The sequence below is a fragment of the Lissotriton vulgaris genome, chromosome 3_1 (genome assembly GCF_964263255.1).
Source record: "Lissotriton vulgaris chromosome 3_1, aLisVul1.2, whole genome shotgun sequence".
Taxonomy (NCBI): Eukaryota; Metazoa; Chordata; class Amphibia; order Caudata; family Salamandridae; genus Lissotriton; species Lissotriton vulgaris.
In genome coordinates, this window is record NC_141689.1 from 537,042,135 (window position 1) to 537,069,751 (window position 27,617).

Below are 27,617 nucleotides of genomic sequence, written 5' to 3' on the forward strand. Positions count from 1 at the left end.
GGCAGATTGCACACTTTAATTGAACTGATTATATTCCATTAAAAAAAGAAATTGTAAACAAGTATTAAACAATAATAAAAAAGTGACTGCTTGCCAATGAATGTTCATTTACAAGTCAGTTACTTCGCCAAAGAGCTGTCACATGCTTCACATTAAATGCTCATTTCTCTGACCTTCCCCGTTCTTCCCCCCTGACAGGATTCCTATAAACTCTTTCACGTTTATTTAGCCTGGTTTTCATTGCTTCAGTTTTGCATGGTTTGTCTTTGTTTAGTTTATTAACCCACAGGGTTACATTACCTAAACATTTGGGCTGAATACTTTGGCTTTGGGTTTCAACGTTTTCTAACAAAATTATGGCATTTTTGAAGCCACGCTGAGACCCCTGAGTGGATTTTATGAGTCCATTTAACAAAATAGAAAGAAAATAAAAAGAAGCTGCTAGCAGCTAGTTCCAAGCAGCCATGCACGGTAACGAGGGTTATCGCATTTTCTGTTTCAGATTCAATTAAGATTGAGTTAACTTTAAAGATCCGAATAGATGCGACACCTTTCATATAATGTATTTACAATTCCCCAGGACTTCACAGTTACATTTGGGCATGCTACTCATGGGCCGATGGAGGCGTACAGACATGACTGTAATCTAAAGAAGTACAAATCCAATCGGACATTTAATTGCGAGGATCACTTGGAAGCATTTCTGGGTGTTACTCAGTATTATTTAGATTGCTGTTCGCACATATTCATGAGCCTCATGTGGGCTAGTACACATAAACGTAATACTACATCAAAGTGTCCCAGACACGGTACTTTTATGTAGGCCTTTCTTTTATGCAGCCCATGTTTGCCACAGAAATGGCCCGTTATAAGGGGTAGATGGTTTATTTAATCTGAGTCGCCAGGCCATCGCACACAGAAAACAATTGTGTGTCTGCACTGCAATATACTGGTATACTGTTATAGAACTGTGGTTGTGTCTGTTACACAATTACTGTGATGTAAAGCCCTTACAAATATAGTCATTGGACCAAAACTTGAGAGAAAGTCTCTCGCGCCGCTCCTGACAGCAACCGACTGACCTCTGTACCCTCGCTTTGGGGGATGCACTAGGTTAAGTGAGTTTTAAAACCGCCCCGCGCCACGATGGTCTAAAGCGTGTACCCCTGAAGGTTTCTTCAGGCCTGCCTGTACCTTTAAGGATATTCAACATCACGGATGATGGGAAAGGGATAGGCTGATAGTGAACCTTGCAAGTCGAGTCGAGACCAATCAACACCAACATGACCTGTTCATTATGGCTGGATGCCAGAATATTAAGGGCACAAAATATCCTCCTGTGCACAAAGTACAAAGGAGGAGGGGCGTTGTTTGCAGGACCGAGCTTCTGGCAAACCCCTTTGCTCCAAGGTGCTGTTGGTGGCCAATGATTGTATTTTGTGGAGAAGCAGTGGTGTTTTTTTTAATTTATTTTTTAACTAAAACTCTTTTTAAATGTGATTCTTTTTTTTTTGTTTCTACATGTTTTTGAACTTTTACTTCTAACGTATCACTCTTTTAAGGGGAGCATAAAAGTATTTGCAGTTTGTTTTTAGATATGTGTTCATTGCAGTAGCAACCAATCCTTAATTTTGTATTTTCAGAGCATATTTTTTGTTTTGCATTGTTTACAGTAGATGTAATACATTGCCAGCTACTCATCCCACTCTTCCAAATTTTTAGGGATTATAAGCAAAGTTTTAAAATCTTTTCTGATGAATACAAGCTTCCCTCTCTGTTTTCATGTGCTTCTAATATGGTTATTTGAACAGTTGTGACTTTTTTTTTTACCCTGAGTACTTCAATATAAAGTTAATGGTTTGAGATTATAGGAGTCATTTTAGAGTACTCTCGGTTTTCTACCGTGATACTTAGAGATCCTGTCGTGCCTTCAGGGATCGTTTTGGCAAATAGGCTCCCAGCAGTGTGTGTCAGAAGAACTGATGGCAAATTTTAAATGCTGGCTGGCGTTATTTTTTGTTTTGCAGAAACAACCCCTAAAATAAGAGATTGTTTTCTTCAAAAAAGCAATGGCCCTAACGTGCAAGGAATTTTCACCCTCTGCATGGGGCTCATTATTTAGTTTTCCTGTTCTCTGCAGCCATTCCTGTCACTATGGTAGCAGACAGGAAAATCAAGTTTGGCGGGGCAGAAGAACCAGCGCTGTACCATAATTCTCCCATCTGCCAAGCTCTCGCCTTTAGTGGCCTTGGTTTTAGCAACAGTGGAAACAAACAAAAATGTTTTACCAGAATTAATCTTCCATGCATTTAAATAGGTAAATATACAAGGATGTACCTAAATACTAGAAACCGAAAATAAGCTACTGGATCACTTACACTAAATATGAGATACTATTGCAAAAAAATAAGGATGTTCAACATCGGAAATTCGAAACTAAGAGCACAGATGCTAAGAATAATTTGCCACTGACAGGAAGACGAGCTGGATGTTTGACAAAATAAGATTGAAGCTAGAAAAAAAATCCCCTTGTTGTGTTAGGTACATATGTAATAAATAATATGAATAGTTTTCCCTTGAAGAAATATTGGGATTTAATTTGAAACATCGTTTATGTTATAAATAGGGTGAAAGAATATAAATATAAAATAATGTAAGTGCCTATCAGGAGAATCCTCACACGAATAACTGATTTCATGTTTATTTTTATTGGCATGTTATGACATGTTGTCTCTTTTAGGTTTTCGAATAGTCACTTGAAAATGCGTTTTTGATCTGTGTCCTGAAGAAAATGTGTCAAGATGCAGTGTCAAGGGTTTCTCTTGCATACTTATTGGGTCCAGTGAATGTCGTGTTTTATGACCATCGGCAGCACTAGGATGGAAATGACGATTAGGGCTTTGGGGGACAGACGACCGGAAGGAGGACTGTCGCCCAGGAGTATTGGGGGAATCAGGCACAGTCTAGATGACTGGGCTTGATATGGGCTACATCCGGTAAAGGATGTAGCCCAAGGGTATATCATTGGCCATTTTGAGCTTACACCCTACCATTTTGTATTAAGTGTACACTGTGACAGCCAAAGTTATTTTAGGACTAGTTTGTCACTTTTAGAGTAGCGAGAGTAGATGTTTTGTTGGAGGTAGGCATAAGTGAGCGTAAGAGTGAGTGTAGCCTGTAAATACAATCAGTCAGGTAGGGCATATTTACTATACTGACTTGGGGAAGGAGCCTGAAGCGAAAGCAGTTGGGCAGAGAGCAAGTGGGAGCAAGGGGGCAGGGGCCCTCTATATATCCCGATTTGGACAAACCAGTCTTGGCCCAGAGCAAGGTAGGGACAGGGCTGTATGAGGGCATTGATTTGCCTTTATAGACTGATCTGGAAGGGTTGGCTGTGGAGGATCCCTTGTTTTGTGGGCCCACCCTTTATTGGGGTGCACAGCCGAGCCTTTTGGGGTTATGAAGCAGGTAGACAGGGAAGCATTTACACCCCGTGCAGTTTTTTGATGGCAGGATCATGGATCTGGACATATGGGGGGCTAGTAATCCTAGGGTGCCAGGGGGTGGGGCTGGATTGAGCCAGAGGTTTCAAGTTGGCCTTGGAATTGGTGAAAAAAGGCTACTAGTCTGGTGCAGAGTTTTGGGGGATTTAGGGATGGGGACCAGCAAGAAGTTTTGTCAAGGGGATGCACACCAGGTCTTTCCTCTTCTTTGCAGGGGTCGAAAGTTCACCATGTAGCAGACCTGGGAGAGCACAGTGTGGCTCATCTGCCCCAGAGGGAAGAGAAGGCATTGCCAAAACGGCCAGTCGGACGGCGTCCTGTGACCCTGACTTAGATGTTGCAAGAAGGTCTTGGTGGCCTCACCAGGGCGAACATGTGAGCAGAGCAGAGCATTTCGGGAGGAGTACAGGTCCAATCGGCCCACATCAGAGGAACACCTGAGAGGGTATGGTACGGCCCCTCAGGAGATAGTGTAGCCCGATGAGGTGCAGCAGCCACATAGCGTGGCAGGCATGGGTACTGGCCCGGTAGAGCTTGGATGGCATGATGATGTTTTGGATTATGGAGATGATAGTCTTGAGGAAGGGGAAATTGTGGATACGGATGTGCAGAACCTACCTGTGCCGCCAGAAGCCCAGAGCAGAACCGTGTGGGAGGAGGTAATGCAAATAACCTATTTAGTGCTATTTTGCAGGTTCCCGGATGGGCACAGACTGAACAAAGGACAAGGCAACATCGCACGCTGGCAAGGTGGCATGCTTCAGAATGGCCACCGATCTTACAGCCAGGTAAGACAGCAAATGTGTTAAAAGTTGCAGGTTCAGTCGTGGTGTCCCATGGGTTAGACACAGGCTATTATGGGGGTCAGGAAGCACGATTGAAGAAGGGTAAATATGTCAAGGACACGAGATAGGTACCGAGGACATGAAGCAAAAGGAGGAGGAGCCTTTGAAACAGATAGGTACTACCAGGCAAGGATAGACAGGAGCGGAGAAGCCCATAGAGGTAGAGACGGCCAAGGACAAGTTCACGGGAATAGGGGAGGATGACAGACAATGGGACAAGAGGAAGGTGAAAGAACATGGCTCAAAAGAGAGTAAGGCGCTTATGATCCGGAACCTCCCCTACATGGGTGTTTACGAAGCCATTAGTAGCTACCTTGATGGTGTCAACTAGGGTGAGAATTTGGAAGGTTGAGTTTGTCGAGAAGTCAAAGCTTCTGCATAGAGACCTTAGGGCAAAACAGGGTTCAAAAGAGGAGGAATATGAGTTGGCTAAATGCCCAAGAGTACCCTTGACCATTGGGAACTGGACAGTGGCGTTCCTTATATACACCAGTATCTACTGTAAGAAACATCCTTATCGGAACGTTGCTATATTTAAATACATTGATGTGATACATTAGGGAAAAATGTCATTTGTTGGCCATGCCTGGCCCAGTATGATGAGGAATTTAGGGCATGCATGGCCTGGGACCCTGAAGCCAAGTGGTGAGGAGTTTGATACAGATCTGTGGCAGCAGACAATGGGCTCAGCGAAGTTTGGCAAGACTATATATACAGCAAGCGGTCTGCCTATAGTGTATCGGCCCTTTCAGGCCCAACCCACCCAGGGAGGAGTAGGAACACACAATAAGGTACAGGGAGGAACACAAGGTGCCTGTTGGAATTACAATAAAGGGTTGTGCACTAGAGAATATTGTCATTTCAGACACAAGTGCTCCAAGTGCGCAGAGAGGCACCCCCTTGTCAACTGCTATTGAAACTCGGGAGGAGTGTCTGGGTCACAGTAGAATGCTACCAGTTCACAATGGCACCAGAACTCTGGGGAAACAGGAGCAGCCCCAGCAGGAGGCTATAGAGGGGGGCGGGCGCTCAGGCGTCTCAGGGGAAAAGCTCTTATGCCAGTTAAGTTAGATAGACTCAAATTTTGACTGGGATCCTACCCAAATAGGGTGGAGGCTCGAATATTACAGAAGGGCTTCACATGGGGTTTCAGATTGGGTTACACAGGTCTGAGGGCGAGGCGATGGGCAGAAAATTTGAAGGCCGTGAAGGCACACCCAAGCGATGCAAGGAAATAAATGAAGGGAGAATGGCAGGGCCTTTTCACAATTGGTCAATGGCTGATCTAATTATTTCTCCGATAGGTGAAGTGCCCAAAAAAGAGGTGGCACAGTTTAGGCTTATCCAACTTCTATCATGGCTTGAAGACCTCTCAATCAACGACTTCACAGGAGAAGAGTTCACTTTGGTATCTTACTCCTCAGTGTATGTAGCAGTGGCCATGGTAGAACCTGTGGGAGCAGGTGCTCACATGGCAAAAAGTGATATAAAATCAAAATTTAGGTTACTTCCCATCCATCCTGATGATTTTCAATTGCTAGGTATCCAAATTAAATGTTCATGGTACGTGGACAAGACACTCCCTATGGGATGCTTAATGTTGTGCACACTCTTTGAACATTTCAGCACATTTCTGCAGTGGCTGTTCATGGAAACAAGGAGTCCTGGGAAAATGTAATATCATCTAAATAACTTTTTTATGATCATGAACTCTGATTCCACAGACTGCCAGAGGCTGGTAAGTTTACACGAGCTCATGGAGGACACAGGGGTACAATTGGCCCTGTAAAAGACAATAGGTCCAGTAAATCCCATCTCATTTCAAGGAATTGTGCTGGATTCAGTGGCCATGATGGCACGCCTACCATTGGACAAAACATTGAAGATGCAGGTACAGTCAGATACCATGTTGACAAAACAGAAGGTGAGGGTCAGAGAGTTTCAACTGCTTTTAGGTTACCTAAATTTTGCATGCAGGGTGGTAAGAGCAGACAGGAAATTCTGCAGGAGATTGGGGCTAGTATTTTCAGGGCTTTCCTTATCACACCATCATGTGAGATTATCTGCAGGGGTGAAGGCTGATCTGTGGCGAACATTTTATGACTGCACAGTATCTGATTGCAGCTCCACAGATGTTTGATTGGGATGTTTAGAATTTCTCAGATGCCTCTGGTGGGATAGGTTTCAGTCTTTACTGGCAGGGTCGATGTTGTGCAGAGGAATGGCCCAAATGTTGGAAACTTGCGAGAAAGAGCATAGCATTTTTAGAGTTCTTTCTACTCTTGGTAGCTGTCACATTGTGGGGATCCATGCTGTGCACACAAAGGTCCTTTTCCAGAAAAATTACTTGGCTGTGGTGCAAGTGGTCAAGACAGTCAGTGAAAGATGCACAGGTCCTCAAGTTGCTGAGGTTTCAGTGCTGGAGTGTTTGAGACAGTACACTTTGTTTAAAGGCAATCACATACCAGGTGTGAACAATGACATTGTCAATGCTTTGTCTCGTTCGCAGTGGGAAAGGTTCCATGCGCTGGCCATGGAGGCAGACAAAGGCATAACTCAGATGCTGCCAACTTTATGAACAGTGGGAGGATGTGACAACTGGTAGTCTAGTCCTTGGCGGAGTCTCCCCATGCAGCATATTACCAGACTTGAGGTTAGGGTCTGGCTTCAGGAGCTCATTGTGTGCAGAAGAATGGGACAGAGTTGAGGATGTGGTGCAATTCATCTTAAGCCTGACAGAGAGGGACCTGTTCAGAGTTATAATGCGTAGAAAGTTAGCAGGCATTGCCTTCATGGGAATGGGGCTATGCTCCATCAGCAGTGGAGTTGAGTAGGAGAATGTTGGACTAGGGAGCTATGGAAAGCGAATTCTAAGAGAAAGCCTATTTCTTGGCACTTTTTTGCAGGGTGATTCATAGTTTAACGGACCTCGGCTTTTCACACTTTGAAGTTATTCTTTTCTCCACGTTGATGACAGGGATGTTTTTTGGGGCTTTCAGAGTATCAGAAGTCTTAGGTGGTCAGGGTGCCCCAGGTTTGCCCTGGGAAGATGTTAGTTTATGGCATAATAGCTTGGAATTACTTTTGTTAAGGTCAAAGACAGACTAGAGGTCTAAGGGAAAGTCAGTTGTGTTACAGGCTCAGGAGGAAGGGATTTGGCCTGTGACATGAGGTAAGGAACTATGGACACAAGTGGGGACACCGGTAGGGGGGTTTCAAACACCAGCAAGGGGACTGGGTCACTTCTTTTCAACTGCTGAGAAGGGCAATAATGAAGCTGGGGTTGGTGCCTACCGACTTTGGCATGCATTATTTTAAGACTGGGGCAGCAACGGAGGCAAGTAAAAAGGGAGGATCTAGGGAACAGATAATGGGGCTGGGTAGGTGGTCATCAGGCTGTTTTTATTGATATGTAAGGAATAGCGAAGGGGATGATTGTTAGCCAGATGGCATGTTCACACTGTTTAATTTTCCAGGTTCTGTACCACGTCCATTGGCTGCAGGCTTGGCAGTGTAGATTGGCACATACTCCTTCGCAAAGTGTGCTGCCAGGGCAGCGGGAGGAGTCCAGGGGTTAGGAATCTGGGTTTTCAACAAAACACCTTGACAGTGGCCTGGTTTGGTAAGAGGGGCATAAGATAGAAGTAACTGTTATCCAGGCTTAATATGATGAGGCCAACCAACACTTGCCAAGACATTTTGATGATTCACTTGGGAGAGAACGATATGGTGGAGGAGAAGGGCGTGGCGCTTTTGCTGCCATGAAACAGGATCTCAGAGAGATACGATTACAGAGATGTGGCGCAGCAGCCATGGCAGCTGACTCCAGAGCACGGGGCTCACAGTTCAATCTCCAGCGCAGGAGCCAGCTCAGGCCAGCACCATGTGACTCTGGGCAATAGCATGCGTAATCTTCCCGACAGCCCCCAGCGCCTTGAAACCCTTAGTGGTGATTGGTTTGCACTTTACAAATGCCGGATTAATATTATTATTTATTCTATAGCATGGGTGAAGATCATACCAAGGCGATGTTGGAGAGGTGCTGCCAAGCCACCATCCATAGATAGGGCCCTGAGGAAAGTGACTAGGGTAATGTAGCGTTTTTGTAGGGACGAAGGCATAGGCAGAGTGCAGCATGTTGATTTGCATTATGAGGAGATTGGGTTCATTAGGGATGATGGGGTACATCTGTTGGACTTCAGGCCAGGATTGTGCCTTTTTCTGGTGGCAGTTGGCCAACAAGTTTGTAGTCCTTCAATTAAGGGTATTTTGGTTAATATAGGATAAGAAGACAGAAAGGGAGGGTCTCAATAAGAATACACCAGAAGTCCTGGAGTTAAAATCTTACGCTTTAGGAATAAAAAGCTGAGCACAGGTTAATTAGTTAACTGTTAGGTGGAAGAGGAAGTTTAAAGTGAGCCAATCTTAGAAGTAAAGTGCTTATCATGTTAACGTTTAAAGAGTATGTATATAGAGGGGGGGATTATAGGAGAGGGAGAGCAGGAAGGTAGCGTACTGAATGTATAGTTGGGTTTTAGTTCGGTAAGGCATTGGCTGAGGATTTTTTATGTAATACGCACCTGTTTCAATAAAGCAGCATTTTCCTACACAAACGGTGAGTCAGTGATATCTAAGTGCCCCATTTCGCCCAATAGTACTTTGGGAAACAGAGGACTGAAGGAAGGTCTGTCCCCCAGGGGTATTGGGGGAATCAGGCAAAGTCTAGATGACTGGGCTTGATTTGGGCTACATCCTGGAGAGGATGGAGCCCATGGGTATATAGTTGGCCATTTTGGGCTGTCACCTACCATTTTGTATTAGGAGTACACAGTGGTAAGCCCATGCTAGTTTAGGAAATTTTGTACCACCATCCCACCCCAGTATATAGTGTTAGGGACAGAATAATTTGGACTTGATGGTTATGATATAGGCAGACTAGTTACTGCAAGTGCGTAGGGGGAGTACATTGTATTAGTTGTCGCTTGAACCAGGTGTGTCGAAGGGGAGGTTGGCCCACTAGTTTGCAGGACTATAATTAAGGTTATTTTGGTAAATATAGTATAAGCAGGCAGAATGGGAGAGTCTCAACAACACCACACTAGAAGTCCTGGAGTTAAAATGTTACATTTTAGGAATTACAAGTTGAATTCAGGTTAATTAGTTAACTGCTAGTCAGAAGGGGAAGTTTAAAGTGAGCCAATCACAGATGTACAGTGTTTATCATGTTAAAGCTTGAAGGGTATGTATACAGAGGGCGGGATTAGGGAGAGAGGAGGGAAGGAAGGTAGAATACTGAATGTATAGTGAGGTTTTAGTTCTGTAAGGCATTGGGTAAGGAATTTTGATGTATTACACGGGAAACATCGTTTACAACACGGTGTTTACATCGCAGTACCTTTACAACGATGCCATTACAACACAAGTCGTTACTACGACTTGCGCTGGATGGCGCTGTTGGATAAGGATTATTGTAATTTTATATTCCAACACCTTCCCCACTTAAGTGGGCTGGTGTTGGAATATAAAAATATAATTATCCTCAATCTGCGCACACCAACGCAAGTCGTTGTAACGAATTGCGTTGTAATGGCAGCGGTGTAAAGTACCGCGATCTAAAAGATCGCTTTGTACTGACGTACATCCATATTACACACCGGTTTCATTAAAGCAGCCTTTTCCACACAAACGGTGAGTCAGTGATCTGTAAGTGCCCCTTTTCACCCGAGATGTGTAGCATTTTCATACATGAAAGTAGCTGAATATAGTATTTTAGACTGACAATCTATATGAAATATTATGATGAATGTTTTTGAGAGCATGTTTCAGGTAGTTTTCCAATGTAAAATGAGAAAACACAATATTTGCTGATAAAATAAATATATTTTTATGTTATGGTGAGGAAATTTTCTTTATGTGATATGAAGGATACAAATTTAAGTAAACAAATATTACTTTCCTTTATAATTGAAAACATGTGTTATGATTATTTTTGTTAAAAAATCATCAGATTATAATTTTTTTAATCTACTTTTCAGTTGCTTAACATTTCCACAATTTGTGAACAGAAGGATGCAGTGAGCAATCAGTACCTGGGCATCTGTGATTGGGTGATGTTCCCATTTTCCAAATGCTGTTGTCTGATCGGCTTAGGCATATGTTCACGATAATCAACCTTAATAGGAAATGATTGTAAATAGCATAACCAGACAATGATCTTTTCTACCTACAACGTCACACTTGTACACTTTTATTCAATCTAAATATAGGCTTGTTTTAAAATGCTTGCTATATGACTAATAGTGATTTCCACACTACTGCAACCTTACATTTAATGACTTTGATCACTTACAGGAATGCATTGGAAACAATGGAAACAGGCAATAATATGTGTAGTCTACTAATTGAAAGCCCCTCTTAAATGTAAATGTAAACTTTTTTTTGTAGTGTTTGCACTATAAAGAACTGCTAGAACTTCAAGGCTCTCATCATCAACCTTAAGCAGAGGAAATTCAGATACCGTTCTTCCGTTGCTTGTACAGTTTTTCCACCTCTCAAATGTATCAATTTGTAGTACAAGTGTCCACAAACGCCGCGCAGTAAGGAAGTTCCATTCATAATGTTCATTGTTTCCTCCACACAACCTTGGTCATCATCAGGAACTCATGAAGGACAGATTACATATTTCTCCTTTCTACATACTAATAAGCAAATTAAACCTAAAAAGACTCTTGAGGCCTTCTCTGCAGAGCAGTAAAATGCGCTCTAGGAAAAACAAATACAAGTGTGATTATCATTGTTATTTTATAAAAACTCCACTATTAAACGCTCTATTAATGCTTTTGTTTGCATTTTCTTACGCTCTGAACATTATTTTCAAACAATTTGTGAAAAATAAACCTGCAGCTTTTGGCTGGTATTTTCTGCATACATGGTGTGCATTTGCGGCCTACATTAACTTTCCCCAGCCCGTCTTGCGCAGTTTTCATCTTTCCCCTTTTAGTTTTGCGCTGTTAATTTTCACACCATTTTGTTAATAATCCACTCGATGAGGAGTTCAATCTGAGCAGGTTTTATCTCGCAAAAACCCTGCTCCATCAATCCCCCCTTTGAGGGCGACATGAGCCATCATAAAAACCAACCTAAAAATCTGATTGTTATACTTCCTAGAAAGCAGTAGTCTTCTTCTGTTATAATGACGTAAATAATTAATTTACTCTCTTAATTTCTATGCAGGTAAGTACTTAATCAATAATAACTCAGATCGGATGAAAAAAGACAGAGTCCGTGGTGTTAGAGTTTCTAAGGGTTTTTATTCCTCATAAAGGAATGGTCAAGACCAGGATATCATGTTCTGACCACCACAGGGGTGTCAGAAGGGATAGAGCAAACTTTATTGACATTACATAGCTTATATACTTGATTTATACCATAGGAAGTAGTGTAAGAGGCGTAACAGCTGAGAGAAGATAAGATAACAGTATGCACGTGTTACTAGTACGTAATCAAGAGGCGTGAACTAGGCGTGAACTGGAGGTATGTGCTAGAAAACGTCACTGATAGGTGACGCGAGTGGGTGGCATCAAGCAGAAATGTTGCAATGTCAGCAGAAATCGGAAGCTTGGATGCGCGCGCAGCTGCATGACGTGTGATTGACGGGGTGCAGGGGACTTGACATTTACACTGACGGAAAGAGACAGAAGTCTGGCATGTCAGATCAACTTGTACTTCTATCATATCTGATATCTGATGTTTAGGAACCATACTATCTGGGCGGAAAGGTCTCTAGGGCAGAAGCTATTCGATGCTAACTGTGGATGCGTGTATAAGCGCCTAAGTGTCTGCATGAGAAGCGTGGGGGCACGGGGCCTTCCATGGAAGCATGGTAACAGAGCTATGAATTACTTGTACGGAGACGGGTCGGCCCTTTGGCTCTGCAGCTGGGGAGGATGTTTACTGAAGCTAGTAGGCAGGAATGCATTTTCGAGGAGCGGACAGATAACTCGAAGGTTATAGTCAGTCTTGGCAGAAAGCAGGCTGAGCTGAGCGCGAGGGGCCGCGCTGAAAGTAAGTCAGAGTTCACGGGTACAGAAGCAGCCTGGGCTTGAGGCTGTCATAGTCAGAAACCAGAAAAAGAGGCTCGATGGCAGAAATTCAGGGCCTACTCTGTCAGAGCAGGAAAAACATGTAGAGTACACTACAAAAAGACGTTGGCATAGCATACTTAGGAACGGACTATTTAATCCATTCAGGGTGGATCTGAAAGAGGACAAGTTAACGTTGGACGCAAATGTATTTGCGTCTTCATAGCTGGCACAGGAGGGAAGTTACATGCACTTTAAGCTGGTACATGGAGTCGGTGGGGTACGCGCTAGGGAACATAACATGACCAAAAATTTATATTTCCTCATTCCCTCCTTGTTCCCTACGGACCCTTCATGATATATCGATCCTCATGAATCGATCAGTTTGTTCTTGTAACATCATTTGTTCTTCTTTCTTTCTTTTACGTTTTGAGAGAAAACTGGAATGTTCAATACAAGAGGTGGCACACAGTCCACAAATCGCTGGCCCACACTGCAGGCACAGGCAGCAACTGAATACTAGGACTAGGCCAATGCCTAGGAAGGATAGGATCTTCCATCCCCAAGCGGTTAACGTTGTCCAGAACCAACCGGACCAAGTCCAGGTGCCTGGATTCTGATGGATCTGATTTGCAATTTTATGGAGACGTGTAATAGCTTGATATACAGATGGTGCGTTTTGTGGTATGAAAACACAACAACTTGACCCGATGACCTTACAGGCTCCGCCTCTATCTGCCAAGATGACGTCAATAACAAGACGGTTCTGAAGGACAACAACCCGCATGGCGGACTGCTCTTCTGTTAGGTTAATTAAGGCGGAGGCAGTTTCATTCACTACTGCTTCAAGTGTCCTAGTTAATCTGCGTATTAATTTACTATTCTGAACAGGTCCTAAAAAGAAAAAGAATCCTTTATTAAAATCGGTGTACTGTTCCCATGCCGTTTCTGTGTAGTCGACAAGTGGGATATCTCTTCTGGGTCTATTCTTTACTAGATTAGTATTTCTATGGTAATCAGGGGGAGCTAGGAAAACAGGTGGCAGAAGGAATGCAATGTAACAGGTACCATCCCAATCTGGAGGTAGACGTATGTATGCGGTGTGACCACAAACAAAGTAAGAATGACTAATGGCTTTAAAGGACGATTTACCATGATCACTGAATTCGACCACAGTAGTGCATTTACTATGACCTAAGTGTACTGAACCTTTCTTCTTGATACATAATTCACCAGTAACTGGCAATACTGACATAGTGGGTATAACAGGTGTGTCTTCGGATTCAACAGTAAGAATCATAAGGCTAATTGTATAATTACCTAATCCATACACTTCATTTTCTAGATCAGTTCCTATTCTAGTGGGGAGTCCTTCCTTATCAGGGTAACAGACGTCAAGCAGGACTAAGTTCAGGTTTCCCCAAACCCAGCCCCCGTCGAAAACGGCAATATCAGGATCTAAGGAATTAATTATTTTAAACCATGCTCCGCAGGAGCCATTGTGAGTGAATGGGTACGGAAAGAGGGGTAGAGCTCCCTTGAAATTCTGGAAGGGAGGGAGTCGGCCACATATCCAGCAGTCTGTAGCATTGTTAGTTTGATGGGAATGATGTAGCATACTAATGAATGTATTGTTGCGCAGCGCAAGTCTGTAGGAAAGTTCGTGTGGAGGTAACTTACTGAAAGTGTGTTCAGCAGATACATTATAGGCAGATTGTTCACGCTTGAAAATAGGGTAATAGATAGGTAACAGGATGCTAGCAACAATGATTAGAATACTGAGAATAAACATGATTAATAGGGTCACTATACAGTGACTACGAAGCGATTTACAGTATGTACGTTTCTTGGCTTCTCTCTCTCTATCTCGATCTAGGGGATACATGTCAGAAACTATTTAACCGATTCACCTAGGGGAGGACTTAAACAATTAAACTGTCTGACTTGCTAGATCGGAGTTTCATGCGATAATTTTCTTGAGGAGTTTTTTCTCGTTCAGATTCGGTAAAGTCTTTTAACTCGACACAGTCTTTGGTGGGGGTGGACGAGTCTCGATCAGGTTTCAGTCCAGCAAATCTCTTCACATGACTCGTGTGAACCCACCCCTTTCTTCCTTCGATTTTCACGGCCGTCCTTGTGGTGAGAAGAACGGTCTTCGGGGACTTCCAGCGGGGCTCCAGCGGACTCTTTCTGTCGAAGTTGCGAACTAGTACAATGTCGCCAGGACGGACGTCGTGTGGCTTTACATCAGTGTTGTCAGGAAAGGCTGCGGCAACCTGTGAACGACATGATTGGAGTGCAGACATCAAGGAGGCAAGGTAATCTGTCAACATATTACAATCAACATCAGTAATCTTTTTCGGAATGGGCGTCCCCCACATATTCGGTGGTCTGCCAAAGACCACCTCGTACGGGGATAGCCCTGATCTCGAATGGGCAACCATTCTCATATAGAATAGTGCCACTGGCAGGGCGACTATCCAGTCGACCCCTTTTTCCTGACATATTTTGGCAAGGCGGATCTTTAGTGTCTGGTTATGCCTCTCTACAAGGCCTGCGGCTTCGGGGTGTCGGACACAATGGAACTTCCACTGGTATCCTAGTAATAAAGAAACTTCTTTCATTAAGGCAGATGAGAATGGCTGACCGTTATCTGAGTACACGACACGAGGCAAGCCGTATCGTGGGAAGAATTCACGAACCAGCTGCTTGGCAGTGGTCGGGGCAGTGTAATCTGGGACTGGGTATGCTTCGGTCCAGCGGGACAGAGCACAGACAACTACGAGAACATACTTAAATCCTCGACAACGGTCCATCTGGATATAATCCATCTGGAGGACTTCAAAAGGGTGATCGGGAGGATGAAATCCACCTTGCTCTACAGGAACGCTTTTACCTGGATTGAACTGACAACAGATCATGCAAGTACGCACTTTCTGTTTCGCTGCTGCTCGTAAGTGTTTATTGTTCCAGAGATTTTGTAAACTGTCTAACATCGCTTTCTCTCCTAGGTGTGCTGGGCTATGTGCTGTATTTATCATGACTTGAACCATAGAGTCAGGGAGAAACCATGTAGACTTTCCCTTCGTCATCCAACCTTGATCTGTCTGGATCCCTCCTAGTTCAATCCATTTCTTTATTTCTTCTGGAGTAGCATGTGTCTGAATATCGATAACATCTAGCGCGGGATCCCTGACTGTCATGCAATTTGTCGGTCCTATTGTCTTTGTCATGTCAGTTGTCGGAGTGTGAGTCAGTGCTGTATGTTTTGCTGTCTGGTCTGCCAGGTCGTTACCCTGGGAAACAGAATCTGTGACTTTAGTATGTGCTTTACACTTCATGACTGATATGCCTGAAGGCAGATGTATTGCTTCTAACAGTGCTTGAATGTGGGGACCATGTTGTATTTTGGCACCATGAGAGGTCAGAAAACCTCGTTCTTGCCATAGCATGCCGAAGTCGTGTACAACTCCGAACGCATAACGGGAATCAGTATATATGTTGACATTTCTGTTCTTGGCTAGAATACAGGCTCGGGTCAGAGCGATGAGCTCTGCCGCTTGAGCAGACAGTGTATCTATACGATGTGTTTCTTTAACTTCAGTTTCAGTGGTCACTGCATACGCGGCCACTAATTCTCCTGTACTTGTTCTCATACATGAACCATCCACATAAAGTGTCAGGTCTGGATTTGTCAATGTAACATCTGTTAAGTCTCGTCGGGGCTTTGTTACTGCATTAATGATTTCTATACAATCATGCGGGGCTGGATCTGTCATAACTGTAGGTAACAGTGTTGCTGGGTTCAGGATACTGCAGCGTCTGATTTCTATGTGTGGCTGGAATAGTGTCAATTCGTAACCTGTCAGTCGTGCTATAGTCAAGTGTTGGGTCTGAGTTCTGTTTAAAAGAACCTCTACAGAATGTGGAACTTGTACTGTTAACTGATGGCCTAGAACAATTGAATCACTTTGTCTGATTGCTAGCGCTGTTGCTGCTACTGACTTTAAGCACACAGGGAGTGCCTGGGCTACTGAATCCAATGTACTTGAAAAATAAGCGCAAGGCTTATGTGAACCTGCTTGATCTTGAGTGAGGACAGACAATGCTGTGCCATCACGTTCTGTAACAAAAAGAGTAAACGGTTTGCTGTAACATGGTGTCGCTAAAACTGGTGCTTGGCATAATGCTTTCTTTAATTCCTCAAAGGCTTGTGTATGTTCCTGAGTCCAAGGGAGGACAGTCGAAGTTGCTGCCTCCTGCGTCGTTAACTGGATGAGTGGTTTAGCTAGAAATGCATATTGAGGAATCCATTGTCTGCAGTACGAGGTGAGGCCTATGAAGGCCCGCACTTCCTTTTGTGTCTGTGGTCGTGGCATATTTACAATTAACTGAATGCGATCGGGAGTGAGCTGTCTCCCCACTTTGGACAGCAAGTGACCCAAGTACACAACTTGCTGAACACAGAATTGCAGCTTCGAAGGAGACACCTTGTGTCCCTTGTCTGCTAGGAAATGTAAAACTGTCAGTGATGCTTGTTCACATTCGGACTCACTTCGTGCGGTGATCAGTAGATCATCGACGTATTGCAATAAAGCGGTGTTAACTGGCATTTGAATACAATCTAGTTGTTTTTTCAGTGCTTGACTATAGATGCTGGGGCTTTCTGTGAATCCTTGAGGTGCGCGGGAAAATTTGAAACTTCGTCCATTTAAACTGAATCCGAAGAGATATTGGCTCTCCGGATCAATAGGTACACTGAAGAAAGCGTTCTTGAGATCAATTACAGTAAAGAACGTTGCTTCTGAATCAATAGCAGTCAATAGGGAAGAGATATCGGGGACCACAGGGTACTGTGGTACAATGCATTTGTTCAATTCTCGAAGATCAATCACCAGCCGATATACTGGCGGTGCATTGGGGTCTGTACGTTTAAGAATCGGAATGATGGGTGAATTACAGATATTGGAGTCGGTCTCTACAACCACTCCTTGGGCAATAAGCTCTTCAATGATTTTCAGTAAAGCCACTACAGCATCGGGTGGTAACTTGTATTGTCTGATTCTGGGTAGAACAACTCCTGTCTTGAGTGTAACACGGTATGGAGTGATATGCATACAACCTACATCAGCTGGGCCTTTTGCCCATAGGTGATCTGGTACATTTTTCAATCTGACATCAAAATCTCGTAAAACATAATGACCCTTGAAATCCCGTAGAAAGAGTCTAACTCCCTCCGGAGAACAGCATATTATAGCTCCTAGAGCCTTCAGTGTTTTAATTCCTAATAGATTTTCTGGACATGAGTTCGTAAGTAACAAATCTGTAACTCGTGATAATGGACCCACAGCCAACGGTACTGGTTCCGATACTTCATTTACAATAGGCTGTCCTGAAAAACCAAGGGAAACATTCTGTGAGCCTGAGAGGGGTGCCCCTGGGACTTCATTATGGCTGATTGTGGTGCGGCTTGCCCCTGTGTCAATTAAAAACGTTCTGTCTTTTCCCAATACGTGACTATGTACATAAGGACCTTCTTGATCTACAGGAATTTCAATAAGAGGCAAACCACCTTCCCTCTCTAGGCTGTTTCATGTATATCGGGGGTAATCTGGATATGCAGATTGGGCATATTGGTACATCTGTTGCGAAACTTGCTGAGTCGCGGCAATGGGCTGTGGTTGTGGTACTGCTACTGTCTGTGCTGTATGGGATGGAGCATGCATAGGCTGTGTATTCTGCATTGGCTGTACATTTTGCGAGGTCTGTTGCTGAACCTGATCTTGTCTAGACGGATGCGGTCTTTCTTTAGTTTTACCTGTTGAGATGTTATGTTTCAGGACTGGGCATTCATGTACATAATGACCTGGCTGTTTACAGTAATTACATGTCCCTTTAACGGAAACTGTAGTGTGACTTGTCTGGGTCCCACCTTTTCTCTGACCGTCGGCTGGGACCGTCTGAGCTACTAACATTTTCATTTTCGTGTCTTTCATACGTTTCTGTTCCTGATCTTGTTCTTCCCTAATTCTGTTCTGATGATATTGTAACATTTGTAACATCTGGGATGGCGTATTTGCCTGCCAAGTACTTTCAACCTTGTACACTCTATTTTTAACTAATGGTAGGGAGTTCTCGACTAGTTTTGATACAAAAAGGTGTGGATATGACTCGCTACTTGGTTGTAGGCCACTATTTATAATGAAACATTTCTCGAATCTTGAATAGAAGTCACTAGTATCTTCATCATGTTTCTGTTTACAGGACGAGATGGCGTCCCAATCTTCCTTTCTAGTTGTCAATAATCTTGGCAAAACCTGTACTATTAATCCGGGCAATGCTTTAGTCCTGTCCCCAAGGCCTAACCCTGGGATTCGTTTGCTTTCTTCGTCTTCTATTTCCGCCCATGCTATCTTTGTCTCTCCCACCTCCCAATCCTTTTCCTTTAATTTCTCGTAAATGCCCGTGGGCAACAGTACTTTTAACATTTTCATAATATCATCATACGTGTAATCCCCCATTAACAACATGTCTTTAAGCTCTCTGTGAAAACCTGCTGGGTCTTTATCGTGACACGGAACTAGTTTCTTCATTTCTAACAGTTCTAACTTAGTCAATGGTGTGTGAACATACACACGTTTCAAGATATGATCCGTACCCATAACTGGGTGTACTTCTCGTAAGGGGTTCTGACTTTCAATGCCACTCAGGCATTGCATGTGATACGTTTTCCTTTCTGGGGGCGGAGCGGGAACATATTCAGAACTTATGAAAGTGTTATATTTATGTCGTTGTTCTAGAATTATCTGTATTAACTTGGTACTGAAACCTCTCCATCTATCCATAAGTAGTGCTTCTAACGTTTCGTGTAAGGGACCTGGATCAGAATGTTTGTTTCTATACTTGATGAGGAGGTGCTGAATCATGTATACACCTGCTAATTTCTGCTCGTCTGGGGAAAGGTTCAAGAATGTCTGCGCTAACGTATCATCATTATATATGTCTGGATTTTCAGCCCATAATATGGCTGACCGGGCTAGTTCTTGCTCATCCATAGAATTGAGTACATGGTACCCCATTCGGTCTCGAAGCCTTTTATCAGTTTCCTGGAACTGATGTTCAGAAGAATTCGGATTTGTTAAAGCAGAGAGAAAAACTCTCTTGTTTTCTGGACGGATGCCTTTCCTAAGGTAAGTTCCCTTACCTACATACGCTATAGTATCTGTAGCTCGTTCTGGTTCTTCAGGTTCTTCTTCCTCTTCGGAGGAAGCTTTTTCCTTCTGGTGTGCTGTAATCACTGCTTTTCTAATTTTCTTGTACATACTGGCTATGCAAGCCCCCTTGTCATGTTTTGCTTCGGCTATATTTTGACCCCACTTGTTTAGTGCATCTAATTCACTTTGATCTGTTCCGGGCCTGTCTCGTTCTCTTATTAGACAGTTTATGAAAAATCGTAATATCTGTGCTTGAATGTCAACTTTCTGTTTCTCCATGGCATCCTTGATACTGTCCGGGTCTTTCCCTGTCTGAACAAACTCGTATATTCTATCTAGACGCTCCTTCATTCCTACATAGCATAGCAGGATATCAGTAGCAGGTCTTAACCGTAGTGATGCCAATATCATTAGATCGTTTTTACCGGGTACTGGATCATATCTGCAAACGGAAATGTTTTCTTTAAATGCGTCAAGTCGGGGTGACTGGAACGTGAGAGGACTCTGCGTGTCCCTGAAATTGAATCTACGTGTTAATGGCGGGGTCCGAAGACCTGCGGTCGCACCTCCTGAAGCGGATGCTTGGGCATTATCTCCCTGTGGAGTCTGGATCTGAACATGAATTTGTCCTTTAGTAGGATCAGGTAGGACTTGTTTCGGTAGGTCAATCTTGGGTAGGGGAAGTGGCGGAGCTGGCGGAACAGGGGAGGTCTGTCGCGGCACTGGCGGAACATGATCTGGGGGCGTAGTGCCACCCCCGTCCCTGTCAGTGGGCAGGGCACGAACAGGCAGGTTGGCGTAAGCTGGGGCTACATCCTCTAGATAAGAATTTAGGAATATGTCTTTAGTAGTCTTATGCATTACTTTAGTTGGAACTAATGGTGGCGGCAGATTTTTCGGTATTTCTGATAGGGCCTCAGGTGTACCTTCGGCCGCAAGATACATTCCGTTTACAAGATTGTTTCGGGCACGGTCTATTTGTTCTGATTTTACTCGAATTCCTTCAGTAACTAATTCGTTTTCTTGAGCCTTGTCTGATTCTTTAAGTCTGTCTTCTCTACGGAGTGCTTTCTCAGCACGCTTATGTGATTCCTTACGCCAAAATTCTATGGCGTCTTTCTGTGATTGTCTAGCTTTCTTTTTCCATAATGCTTCTTCTACCTTCATGATGCACTCGGCATCCCATGTTCCGGTAACAGGCCATCTGTGTCTTTCGTCTAGGTGCTTGGTGTAATCGGCCCATAAATCTAGATACAATATGGCATCTAAGCCATGCTTGTGGTACATAAAGTTACCTGGAGTGTCCCTAGGGGGAATAGGAATTTCTTCCTCCAGTATCCCTTTCCTAGTTCCTATCTGTTTTAACTTGTTGAAAAACGGCATTTTGCTTACTTATTACTGAATGCTCGATCCTTACTACTTAATACTGGTTACAGCTTAGTTGATACAAGAAACACAATAATGCACATTAAACGGTCACATTCATACCACGACATTAATCACATGAAAAGACATTTGAGACATAGATGACTACCCCCTATACTAGATGTACTGCTCAACAGTACAGATACACTGGTGTAACAGTGCAGAAATTCGGAATACTAGATATACTGCTAAACAGTACAGATACACTGCCTAAAAACAGTGCAGACCGGACTTGCGTACCCAAACCCGTCTAGATACGACCCAGCAATGGTACTCACCGGGAAGCACGGAAACTGAAGGCCTCGGAAAACTCGACTGGACTCGACTCGGTACTTCGGAAAACTTCGGAAAACTTCGGGAAACTTCGGAAAACCTGGTGGGCCTCTTGACACCTCGGACCTTGCTTCTTTCGGCTAGGCTCTGGTCGGGATCCTCCGCACTCCTCACCGCCTCGTCTGGGCACTGATCGCAGTCTTCGTCACCTCCGTGGGTCAGAGGGAGATGCAGGAAATCCTGCCGGTACGCGTTGGTTCCATCTAACTGATGGCAGGGGACAGAGCTTGCAATGCGCCAACCGGCGCGTGAGGTGGGGGAGGGGTCCCTATTCGGGCGCCAAAATGACGTAAATAATTAATTTACTCTCTTAATTTCTATGCAGGTAAGTACTTAATCAATAATAACTCAGATCGGATGAAAAAAGACAGAGTCCGTGGTGTTAGAGTTTCTAAGGGTTTTTATTCCTCATAAAGGAATGGTCAAGACCAGGATATCATGTTCTGACCACCACAGGGGTGTCAGAAGGGATAGAGCAAACTTTATTGACATTACATAGCTTATATACTTGATTTATACCATAGGAAGTAGTGTAAGAGGCGTAACAGCTGAGAGAAGATAAGATAACAGTATGCACGTGTTACTAGTACGTAATCAAGAGGCGTGAACTAGGCGTGAACTGGAGGTATGTGCTAGAAAACGTCACTGATAGGTGACGCGAGTGGGTGGCATCAAGCAGAAATGTTGCAATGTCAGCAGAAATCGGAAGCTTGGATGCGCGCGCAGCTGCATGACGTGTGATTGACGGGATGCAGGGGACTTGACATTTACACTGACGGAAAGAGACAGAAGTCTGGCATGTCAGATCAACTTGTACTTCTATCATATCTGATATCTGATGTTTAGGAACCATACTATCTGGGCGGAAAGGTCTCTAGGGCAGAAGCTATTCGATGCTAACTGTGGATGCGTGTATAAGCGCCTAAGTGTCTGCATGAGAAGCGTGGGGGCACGGGGCCTTCCATGGAAGCATGGTAACAGAGCTATGAATTACTTGTACGGAGACGGGTCGGCCCTTTGGCTCTGCAGCTGGGGAGGATGTTTACTGAAGCTAGTAGGCAGGAATGCATTTTCGAGGAGCGGACAGATAACTCGAAGGTTATAGTCAGTCTTGGCAGAAAGCAGGCTGAGCTGAGCGCGAGGGGCCGCGCTGAAAGTAAGTCAGAGTTCACGGGTACAGAAGCAGCCTGGGCTTGAGGCTGTCATAGTCAGAAACCAGAAAAAGAGGCTTGATGGCAGAAATTCAGGGCCTACTCTGTCAGAGCAGGAAAAACATGTAGAGTACACTACAAAAAGACGTTGGCATAGCATACTTAGGAACGGACTATTTAATCCATTCAGGGTGGATCTGAAAGAGGACAAGTTAACGTTGGACGCAAATGTATTTGCGTCTTCATAGCTGGCACAGGAGGGAAGTTACATGCACTTTAAGCTGGTACATGGAGTCGGTGGGGTACGCGCTAGGGAACATAACATGACCAAAAATTTATATTTCCTCAATAACATAATTCCTTCTATATCCTTCTATATCCTTTACTATTTCATAGTATTTCCTCTCCTGCCTTCCAACTCTATTTCTTCTCTCTTTCTTTTTCTTGCTCTATGTTTAGTCTCTAGTGTGTTTTTCTTGTATTTACAATACCAGCGTTACTATCCCTGTAGCAACAGCAACCATTGGCGTTAGTATTTTTCCTAACAAGCTATTACCAAAAGTAGAAATCCAACCACCCACTTAGGAGAAACCCTTACCAAGTCTCTCCCAAACACTGTCAACCTTCAGTTCAGTTAAGTCCTCCTGTAAATGTATAATATTCTTACTTTTGTCATGGATATATGAGCAGCACTGTTGCATTTTCAACATACCACAGACTCCGCCCTCTTTTGACAATAATACATCAAGAGCAAGTCTATTTTGTATTAAGAACCCACCTGCAGTGTCTGTTGTGAAACAATCAACCACTGTGGACAATTTTCTAATTTTATGTGAATTTAAAATTACTCCAACTGAAGGTATCAATGCTCCAAAAATGTCACCAACAATCTCTGCAGCTCTAATTCCTCTTCTATTTTGTATTAGTTCTCTCTTCTTTTCATTGAATCCATGACTTTCATCCAAATGGTAGACCTTTGGAAAGACAATCGCCATATAACAACACCCATACTAATGTGCAGGCAACCTATAATAAGCATTCTTACCACGGCACGGTGGCTGTCAGACCGGCATCGAGCAGACACAGCAACCACGCAGCGGCCCTACCCACTGGAGCAGATTGCCAGACTCTTTCACCCCGGCACGAAGACGAGGCCTACAGAACCCCTGTTACTTACTGTGGCATACAAATGTTTTCACAGCAGCCTCTATATAACTAATTTTTCCTTATGTGCCAACAATACCCTTAGAGGGGTTCCCTAGTGGTCCGGCAGTGCTCACAGCACATGCAGTCCGGGCATTGCAAGAGAGCGGCATCCAAACACTCGGAGATCTATATTGAGAGGGGACGCTCATACCATATACATCTTTGGTAGAGAAGGAGGGGCTTCCACCAGGTGAGTTCCTAATACACCGTTCACTGACAGTCACACTCACGGCCAAATGGGGCGACATCACCACAGAGCCATGATCACACCTCACCATGCAATACTTACATGTTAGGGGACTGGGTAGACACCTTACACGTTGGTTTACAACGCGCCGGTAAGCCTGGATTCGCTTCGCCACAACTAAGAACAAGACCGAGGTCGCCAGTTAGCAGACGCAGAGTGGGCTCGGGTACTAGAGAGTCCAACACATATCCCCCGGAACATGCGTTTCCAACAAATCCAGTTCTACATAATTCACAGGAGATATCTCATGCCTGCTAAGATCAATCAGTATTTCAATACCGAGGACGCAGCATGTCCGAGATATCACTGAACTGGGAGCTGATCTGATACACATGCCCCGGAACTGCGCCTGAATCGGCGCATGCTGGAGTGAGGTAGCAACTATATTACACAACTGTACTGGGCGTGAGTTGCTTTTCGAATGGCCAACATACTTACTACACAAATTCAGTAGAACACCCAAAAACCAAAGTGACATTCAGTTTCCTGGACTTAGGAATGGTGGTAGCCAAGAGGTTGATAGCCAAAAGGTGGAAAGCACCAGATCCCCCGCATGCACAAGCATGGCTAACTCATTGCTAGCATGGGCCAAAGCAGAAAGCCTCACCATCAGGCACGAGGAAACCTTGGGTCTACGCCAGGTTCCCATTGCAACACACTGGGACGTGCTCTTGGCTGAGCTACAGCAGAGTGCGGGTGGGGTTGTAGGGGACTCCTCTGTTGAGTAACATACAGGTAGACACCATAAACATGTGCTTCAATTGTGTATACACCACAACACTTTGATAGCAACTGCACACTGGTTGTACTAGCGCACAGGCACACGCGCTAGTCAATAGACACAGAAACAACATGCAAGACCTATGCAGGGGAGTGGGAGGGAAGCTAAGGACTTTGTTAATGTTTTAAATGTGCTTTCTCCTTTGTTAATCTATTATTATTGATCTGACACTTGCACTAACCTGTACCCCAATGTTTTGTTTTTAAAGATAAACCGACGGCAAGCAACATATGGTATGCAATGATAGGTATTGTCTAAACATTGGTAACGTTCCTAAACCCGTAGCAGCCATCAAGATATGCCAGGTAAATATAAGACAAACTGGGATCAGAATAATGACTATATTGTAACCTGTAGCATACCTGTGGCCAGTAGCGGTCGGCAGTAGGTGTTTCTATAGGGCGGTGACGTGGGCAGGAGGAGGGGCAGGGTGGGGGGAAATAATGTATGGATTACGGAGTTTTACAGGTAAGTAAACATTTAAATACATAAAACGAATTTCGTTGCGCACACTGCATCACCAAATGTGATGCAGTGCGCGGAACGAAATTCGTTTTATGTATTTAAATGTTTACTTACCTGTAAAACTCCGTAATCCATACATTATTTCCCCCCACCCTGCCCCTCCTCCCGCCCACGTCACCGCCCTATAGAAACACCTACTGCCGACCGCTACTGCCTGTGGCTTGCTAATTTACATGCACCATATCAAGTGAGTTTGCAAAAAGAATTGTAATTTCCAGACATACAAAAATAGGCATTCTTACCTCACACATAATATACTTAAGAAAAGACAGGATCCGTACCACCTTTTATTCCCCAATCTCCGTGATTAGGAAAATATGGTCACATTCACTAGAACCAATGAAATAATTATTAAAGTCTGTTTTCTGTCTTAGTAAGCAAAGTTTTCCCCTATTATGCCAATCCAGAGTAGTTGCAGTATATGTCTCACCCTTTTTGCAGTGTCCTTCTCTAAAAGCCCAAGTAGGCACATAGGACTTTTGCTCAACAGCTTTCTTCTTTAAACACTGTCTCCTATCTTCCACCAAGTTTATAAATTCAATCTCCTACTGACGCAAACTACACGTTAAATTATTATGCTGTGCATACACAGTATCTACTGCTTTGGTAGTATGGAAGAATTCTCCAAAATTCTCTGCATTTTTCGCACTATTCACCTTATTCATATTCTTTTTAATAGGCACTTCAGAAAATACTAAATCATAATTTGAATAGAAGTACTGCAGGGTTCCTATTTCATACAACAAACTTGTTAGTACATTACACAAAACTCCATATGTTAAATGTAGGTGATGATAAGTCACCCCCTCAGACATAGACAAAGGTAATTGCAAGCACACTTAACAATCTCTCGCACCTATAGAATCAAGGCACTCATACAATAATTTGGCAAAAACATTTAAAGAAAAATCATGAATAGAGTTATCCTGATGATATACATTATCACAAACAAATGATGGGCGGAATGCTGACAATGCAAACATTCTCCCCAGTCAAAGGATTGGGTTAAATTCATTGTTCATGTGTCCACTACACCACCCTAGTTTAGACCCAGCCATATGCAAATCAGTCCTGACCCTGGGGCCCATTGGAACAGTCCAGACCGAACTGCAAGGCCAGGTCTTCCCTGGACCGGAAACAAGCCTCCTGTGATCGGTTTCAGGGTATGTCACCCTTCTTCAGCCAGGCTAGCTTGAATCCAGTGGTACTGTTAGCAAGGGACCCACGTCCGGGCATACCCATCCCACTTAGTGCGAAAAGTGTTACAGCAAACAAATGATGGACGGAATGCTGACAATGCAAACATTCTCCCCCAGTCAAACGATCTGGGTTAAATTCATTGTTCTTCCATGCCACTGGAGTCAAGCTATCCTGGCTGATGAGGGCTAAAAGCCCGAAACCGGTCCTAGGATACTTGTTTCCAGTCCAGGGAGGACCTGGCCTGGCAGTTCGTGCTGGACTGCTCCCATTGGGCACAGGGTCAAGACTGATTTGCATATGGCTGGGTCCAAACTGGAATGGCATGGTGAGCAAAAAAATTATAGATTTAGGCCAAGATCTCTGTACTGGGGTGAATGTATGACATTGTTCTAGATTCTGTCCATCAATTGTTCTTTTTGCATTTGTCACCCAGAGTGGGACAGGTATGCCCAGACGTGGGTCGCCTGCTCTCCCTGCCACTAGAGTCAAGCTATCCTGGCTGATGAGGGCTGAAAGCCCGAAACCGGTCCTAGGATGCTTGTTTTGTGTCTAGGGAGGACCTGGCCTGGCAGTTCAGGCTGGACTGTTCCCATTGGGCACAGGGTCAAGACTGATTTGCATATGACTGGGTCCAAACTGGAATGGCATGGTGGCAAAAAAACAATGGATTTAGGCCTAGATCTCTCTACTGGGGTGAATGTATGACATTGTTCTGTATTCTGTCCATCAATTGTTCTTTTTGCATTTGCCACACAGAGTGAGACGGGTATGCCCAGATGTGGGTCCCATTGTCTCCATGCCACTTGAGACAAGCTATCCTGGCTGATGAGGGCTGAAAGCCAGAAACCAGTCCTAGGATGCTTGTTTCAAGTACAGGGAGGATCTGGCCTGGCAGTTTGGCCTGGACTGTTCCCATCAGGCACATGGTCAAAACTGATTTGCATATGGCTGGGTCCAAACTGGAATGGCATGGTGAGCACAAAAACAATGGATTTATGCCCAGATCTCTGTACTGGGGTGAATGTATGACATTGTTCTGCATTCTGTCCATCATTTGTTCTTTTTGCATTTGTCACCCAGAGTGAGACGGGTATGCCCAGACGTGG